Raw genomic sequence first — 7508 nt, 5'->3', positions numbered from 1 at the left:
CTTCACCAGGAACCCCCAGCAGCTCAGCACCATATTCATAAAGTAGCCACATACAGTATGGGTTCTACATTTTTGTTTTCTCCTGACTGCGCGAAACTAACTGCGCACAACTTAACCTCTGATTGTTGGAAACTGCTGTCGGTCAAAAAATTGCTCACATGGTTGGCTGCCATTGTCTTGCCCCTCCTCACATCGTGTTTGCAAACACGGTGAACCCATGTATACTCTCTTTCAGTGTCTCAAATGGCGCACTTGTGCACTTCGGGCACTAAGTTAAGTGCGTAACGTGCTCACGCTGAAAATTAATTCAGTACACTGAAAGTCCAAACTGTCCCTCGACACTACGCACTAAAGACCTCAGTGCAGTGTGTGCACTACACTATGCAGTACATGCCAGTGCACTGGCAGACACAAGTGCGCCATTTGGTACAAAGCATGTGTCTATGGTCAGCACACCTGAGATGAGATGAGGGATGGTGGGCTGGGGTGGGGTGGGGTGACCGACCACCAAAGCTGTTTTATTGATGCCCCTCCTGAGAAGGTTACAGCTGTGGCTTGGGAAACAGCTGAGTCTGCAAGCGGAGGGCGAGCTGGTAGGCCCCCAGGTGATCACCACCATTTTACCGCTCATTCCCCCAGAGGATCGTCATGGTGATGGGGGGGGGGTGATGGATGACCTCACTGGGAAGATGGGAGGCTGTACCTGGGAGGGAGGGGAAAGGGGAAGGGGAAGGGGAAGGGAAAGAGAGGAGTTTTGGTGCGTGCGTGCGTGTATGCATGCTCATGCACGTGTGTGTGTATGTGTTGAGTGTGTTAGTGGTTGATGTGATGGGAAAACTTGGATGACAGTGTGTGCATCCACGTGTGTGTGTGTGTGTGTGTGTGTGTGTGTGTGTGTGTGTGTGTGTGTGTGTGTGTGTGTGTGTGTGTGTGTGTGTGTGTGTGTGTGTGTGTGTGTGTGTGTGTCATGTTAAGTGCTTTGTTACACACTGCATTACCAGCACACTATTGACATAGTAAACAAATCAGTGTGTAGTGTAGATGATGGAGTGTTAGTGGTCAAGGTCACTTCCTGTCTCTCGTCCTCTTTGTTAGCGAACACTCTGTTTATTCCACAACGTTAGCAGCACATTAGTGCTAATGTTTAATAATAATGATAATAATAATAATTGTATCTTTTATAGCACTATATCTTACAAGGCATGCAGATCAAAGTGGAACAAAATGGAAAAAACATCAATGTTATAGATGGATTTAAAAGGAGAAGTAGAAAGGAGAGACAGAGACAAGAGAAAATAGCAAGAAGACAAAAAAAGAAGACATAGATAGAGATTGTAGAGGCATAAGGTCCACATAGGTTGGGCCCAGGATTCTTAGAGGCATAAGGTCCACAATGGCTGGGTCCAGCATAAGTGATGGATAGTCACATTGAATTTGGGCGCTCAGATGTGGCCCCTGGTTTATGAAACGATATGAAGAATATCAAAGGCTGTAATTTGGCCACAGCTCAGCTCTGTGGGTTTATATTTAGATGTACTGTAAGCCTACTGGGTAAGGCATCCTCGGCCGGTCGTATACTGCAGTAGATCTCCCATAGGCTCTGTAAAAACAAATGGCTGATTTAAGCCCAGTCAAAACAGTGTTAGCATTAGCGTGGTGGATTTACAACTTAGTTGTGATTTAGTTTGTCACTATTCACAGGGGTGCCATTAGGCGGAGGGAAGTTGAAAGGATTCCAAGGGCCCTCACACAACAGCACACGCACGCACGCACGCATGCACGCACGCACGCACGCACACACACACACACACACGCACGCACGCACGCACGCACGCACACGCACGCACGCACGCACGCACGCACGCACGCACGCACGCACGCACGCACACACACACACACACACACACACACACACACACACACACACACACACACACACACACACACCGGTGCATAGGGAACAACCATACAGTATTTCAGAGTTTTTTTTAAGTAACGTTTTTCATTCCTCCCAAAAATAGCCCAAGTAAGTATTTTAGAGACATGTTCAGTGATTTAATTGTATATGCTAACGCATTGCAAAAGGTAAAAACAAACATCCTAAATATTTATGTATTGAAGAACAGCAGCTTTGTTTTTTTCTGGAAAATAAAGCCATAATTAGGAAATTAATTCACATTAGGACAAGTTAAGACTATTCCCATTTGTCATTGTGAACACAAATAACACCACTGAAGAAAATGGGCAACTAGCAAAGTCAGCCTCTGCATGTGAGTGTGAACTATCACTTGTATGAACAGGAACAAGAACCCACCACAAACCTGGGGTACATTTCTCGAAAGTGTAGTTGGTAGTCAGTTAGCAACTTGGGTAGTTGCCAATCACCAAAGTAGCTAACAAAGTTAGCATCTATGGTTTCTAGAAATGCACCCCTGATCTAACCAGTGCATCAGTGAATCGACCGTAAGACAAGTATGCAGGTCTACTTATTAAAGTGAAAAGTGAAGTGAAAGCCCATTGGGAAACTCCAACTCCCATTGTCATTGTGACACAGCACTCCACAGCACACAAGTGAACACTGCACACTGCACACTACACACAACGAAATTGCATTGTATGCCTCACCCGTGCAAGGGGGCAGCCCTCAGTGGCGCCCCATGGGGAGCAGTGCGGTGGGACGGTACCATGCTCAGGGTACCTCAGTCATGGAGGAGGATGGGGGAGAGCACTGGTTGACTACTCCCCCCACCAACCTGGCGGGTCGGGAGTCGAACCGGCAACCTCTGGGATGCAAGTCTGACGCCCTAACCGCTCACCCATGACTGCCCATTATTAGCCATGTAGGCCTAAGTTACGTGTGTTGGAAGCGAGGAGAGGAGAGGGGAGAGAAGAGCGGACGAGAGTGGAAGAGAGGAGAGGAGCGGAGGAGAGGAATTGAGAGGAATGGAGAGGAGAGGAGAGAGGAGCGGAGGAGGGAGGAGAGGAGAGGAATGGAGACGAGAAGAATGGAGAGGAGAGAAGAAAGCAGAGGAGACTTCTGACTTTTAAAATCCCTTTATTGCACAGTGGTGAACTTTCTGATGGGACAAGCCAAGTTGTGCATTTGGAAATGTAACAGACTGGAGGAAGAGGGGTGTGTGGGAGACCGGGTGGGAATGTTCAAGGCCCTGGTCGAGTCCAGGATCAATGTAGAGCATACCTACTATCAGGCTATAGACAACCTTGAACTATTCGATAAGAAGTGGTGTGTGGACAGCTAATGAGGGTGGTAGGTTAAGGTTTCTTTGGTAAGAGGTGTTTTTAATGTGGTAGGGTAGCGCGGGGTGGGAGGTGGGGTTTGTTTTGGTGGATGTGTGGGCCATGGTTGGCTCAATAAAGAGAGCAGAGGAGAGGAATGGATAGAAGAGGAGAGCAGAGGAGAGGAGAGGATAGAAGAGGAGAGCAGAGGAGAGGAGAGGATAGAAGAAGAGAGCAGAGGAGAGGAATGAAGAGGAGAGAATAGAGGAGAGGAGAGGAATGGATAGAAGAGGAGAGCAGAGTAGAGGAGAGGAATGGATAGAAGAGGAGAGCAGAGGAGAGGAGAGGAATGGATAGAAGAGGAGAGCAGAGGAGAGGAGAGGATAGAAGAAGAGAGCAGAGGAGAGGAGAGGAATGGATAGAAGAGAGCAGAGGAGGAGAGGAATGGAGAGGAGAGAAGAGAGGAGAGGAGAGGAATGGATAGAAGAGGAGAGGAGAGGAATGTCTGAGTGGTGCTGTCTGTGCTGTGTGCAGCGTGTGTCCTGTGATGACCCAGTGTTGGTCTGCAGGAAGACGACAACTCATTAGCCATGTTGCACAGCAGGGGAGAGCTCTCTCTCTCTTTATCTCCCTCCTTCATCTCTCAATCTTCCTCCTCCATTAGTCTCTAACTCTCTCTCTCTCTCTCTCTCTCTCTCTCTCTCTCTCTCTCTCTCTCTCTCTCTCTCTCTCTCTCTCTCTCTCCCTCCTTCATCTCTCAATCTTCCTCCTCCATTAGTCTCTAACTCTCTCTCTCTCTCTCTCTCTCTCTCTCTCTCTCTCTCTCTCTCTCTCTCTCTCTCTCTCTCTCTCTCTCTCTCTCTCTCTCTCTCTCTCTCTCTCTCTCTCTCTCTTTATCTCTCTCTTTCATCTTTCTATCTCCCTTCTTCATCAGTCTCTCTTTCATCTATCCTCTATCATTGCTGTCTTTCTCTCACAATTTGTCTTTGTCCTTATCTTCCTCTCCAATCTCTCTGTGTCTGCTTGTTTCTATGTTACATTAAATTACATTACACTTAGCAGACGCTTTTATCCAAAGCAACTTAGTTATTTGCAGGGTATAACATGGAGCAATGTGGGATTAAGTGTCTTGTCCAAGGACACCTCAGCCATGGATGGAGTATAGGGAGATGTAAGGTTTGTAAGGGTGGGATTTGAACCTGAAACCCACTGATCTTAAAGGTGCTCTGTGTAGGATGGTGGCCAGAGTAGATATTGCATATACTCATTGAAAACTGTGCTACCTTTTGCCAAATTTGATATTTTTTCATGAATATTTACTGAATAGTAAGCTAGTATTTACGATACTGTATGACCAAAGTATAGTCAATTTTGCAGTTACAGTAAATTTTGCAGCTAAAAATGTTCATTTCTGGACATTTTCATGTATAAAAAATAGAATTTTCCAGTCATAATAACTACTTAGAATTTTGGAAGTTTGAATTTCCAGAAATAGTAATTTTTAGCTGCAAAACTTCCCTTTAGTTATACTAGGAAATATTAGTTCAATATTAGTAAATATTTCTAGTAGTAGACAGTTTTAATGAGCTGCATAGTTGCAATACCTCCTCTGGCCACAGTGCACATTTAAGACCACCTCCCTAACCATTAGGCCACGGCTGCTATGTCTCGAACTCTTTCATGTTTCATGACTTCGGGTCTGTCTTTCTCTAAAGGTACATTACATTATGCACACTCCTAACTCCTACTGTAACTGCTAATGCCCCGCCTCCGTGGAGAAAACAATCAAGTCTCCCTGCTGTCAGGCTAGGCACAACAGCTTTTGGGAGACTCTCCCCCGTTCAACATCCCCATTGCAAATGAGAGAATGATCTATGAAATGTGCCTTTGCAAGACAATGAATTACACTTCTACTGACAAGATTATATTATATTAGATAACTGTATTAGTACCCAAAGGTAGATTTGGTTTGCAGACAAATGATCTCCACTCATACAGGGCCCACTTGAAAAAGAGGCAACTGCCTCAATGTGTGTTTACCCTAGTAAAATAAAGGAGAGAAAAAAAACACAATACAAAACATCTTAAACATTTAGGACACACATAAGCATTCCACTCTGGACACTTAGTCAATACCATTAAGTTGTGCATCCTATTGAAGGGACATGGAGTCACACAGTGACAAAAATAGTATCTAAAGGACCTATCTAATGTCCTATTGTGACGTCACCACAAGGCCTCAAGCACAAGGGAAGGTGGGAGTTTGGATACTGGAATACACTCTTTGTTTCTCCCTCTCTCAGGCCACTGGTCAACAGGCTGTCTGTCTAATCTCTCTCCTTCCCCCTCTCTATCTCTTGGTCTTTATCTCCCTCTCCAATCTCTTCCTCTGTATCTCCTTCTGCTTGTCTTTCCCTGCAGCTCTTTTCCTCAATCTCTCTTCCTGTCAGACTCTCTCTCTCTCCTGCATTCCCTCGTTACATCTTCCTCTCTTTCCATCTCTCTCAGGCAGGCCAATGGCCAACAGGCTGTATGACCATCTCTCTCTCTCTCTCTCTCTCTCTCTCTCTCTCTCTCTCTCTCTCTCTCTCTCTCTCTCTCTCTCACACACACACACACACACACACACACACAATGGAGCCAATTCAGGGCCTATTATGAACAGCTGTACAATCATTCCATACACACACACACACACACACACACACACACACACACACACACACACACACACACACACACACACACACACACACACACACACACACACACACACACACACACACACACACACACACACACACACACACACACACACACACACGCACACACAAAGACACACGCACGCACACACACTTTCCCCGTGCCCCTGATGGCTCATCTGGGTCCTCCTGCCACAGCAGTTGCAGCACTGAGAGCCAGACTAGAGCTCCACTAATGCACACAGAGGGGAGCTAATGGGACTCCGGCCGCCATGTCTGCTTGACCATTTAAAACCTGTCAAACATGCTCAACAAATCGAATTACATGCTACAGCACAAGCACTTCTGCAGCCATTATAATTGGCTCATTATTTATAACATCATCCCAGCAACAGTGGTGTAGTCTACTTTTTTGTGGTAGGTATACTATATATTTGGGCATTTTTGAGGTGGGTATACTAATGGATCAATCGATTTTAGGTGGGTATACTGAAATCCCTGACATTTTCAGGTGGGTATACTGCTTATGAAAGTGAAAAGTGAAAGCCCATTGGGAAACTCCAACTCCCTTTGTCATTGTGACACAGCACTCCACAGCACACAAGTGAACACTGCACACAACGAAATTGCATTTATGCCTCACCCGTGCAAGGGGGCAGCCCTCAGTGGCGCCCCATGGGGAGCAGTGCGGTGGGATGGTACCATGCTCAGGGTACCTCAGTCATGGAGTAGGATGGGGGAGAGCACTGGTTGATTACTCCCCCCACCAACCTGGCGGGTCGGGAGTCGAACCAGCAACCTCTGGGATGCAAGTCTGGCGCCCTAACCGCTCACCCATTATACCTGCGTTCTACATAGACTACACCACTGCCCAGCTATGAACAGACTAGGGATATCGGTATCAGTGTATCGGTATCGGGTTCAGATATCAACATAATTCAGAGATTGGATCAGATCTGAATTTTCCCAAAATATCTGATTTTTCCCAGTACTGGAGCCAGGTGTAATGTTAATTTGAAGTCATAACACTTCAAATTATAGTTTTCAGGATGGGATTGTTAATTTTTTACTTGTTACTTTTTAATTATTAATTGGTTTCCTGTTTTTCTGACTTCCTTTTCTGACCAAATAGTCATCTTGGGCCTACCTCAAGTTGAAATCCATGCCTATATGAGGTTTTGGTATTGGATCGGAGTAGTATCGGTATCGGCAGATATCTAAATGTAGATATCGGGATCGGATCGGAAGTGAAAAAATGTGTATCGGTGCATCCCTAGAATAGACATGAAAACATACGGTATACTAACTGCAGTAAGAATAATATGACTTGAGGAGCTACACGCAAGGTTAAATTTGTTGAATGGATGTGTCTGTCAGTCAGTCAGTATTACTCTAATGTGATCTTTTCAGATTTCCTGGCTGGAAAAATGGTGGCTTCTGTGCCTTGTCTATGAATGGTGCTTCACTTGGTGCATCAGCTCAAAAAGAGAAAAAGACTGGTGCAAAAATGTAGCCTATAGGTCTATAGCCGACCAAGTTACCAAAGAAGACTGTGGACATTGTGGTTGG

This window comes from Engraulis encrasicolus, chromosome 20 (assembly GCF_034702125.1).
Source record: "Engraulis encrasicolus isolate BLACKSEA-1 chromosome 20, IST_EnEncr_1.0, whole genome shotgun sequence".
Classification (NCBI taxonomy): Eukaryota; Metazoa; Chordata; class Actinopteri; order Clupeiformes; family Engraulidae; genus Engraulis; species Engraulis encrasicolus.
Note: the sequence above shows the minus strand (reverse complement) of the source record.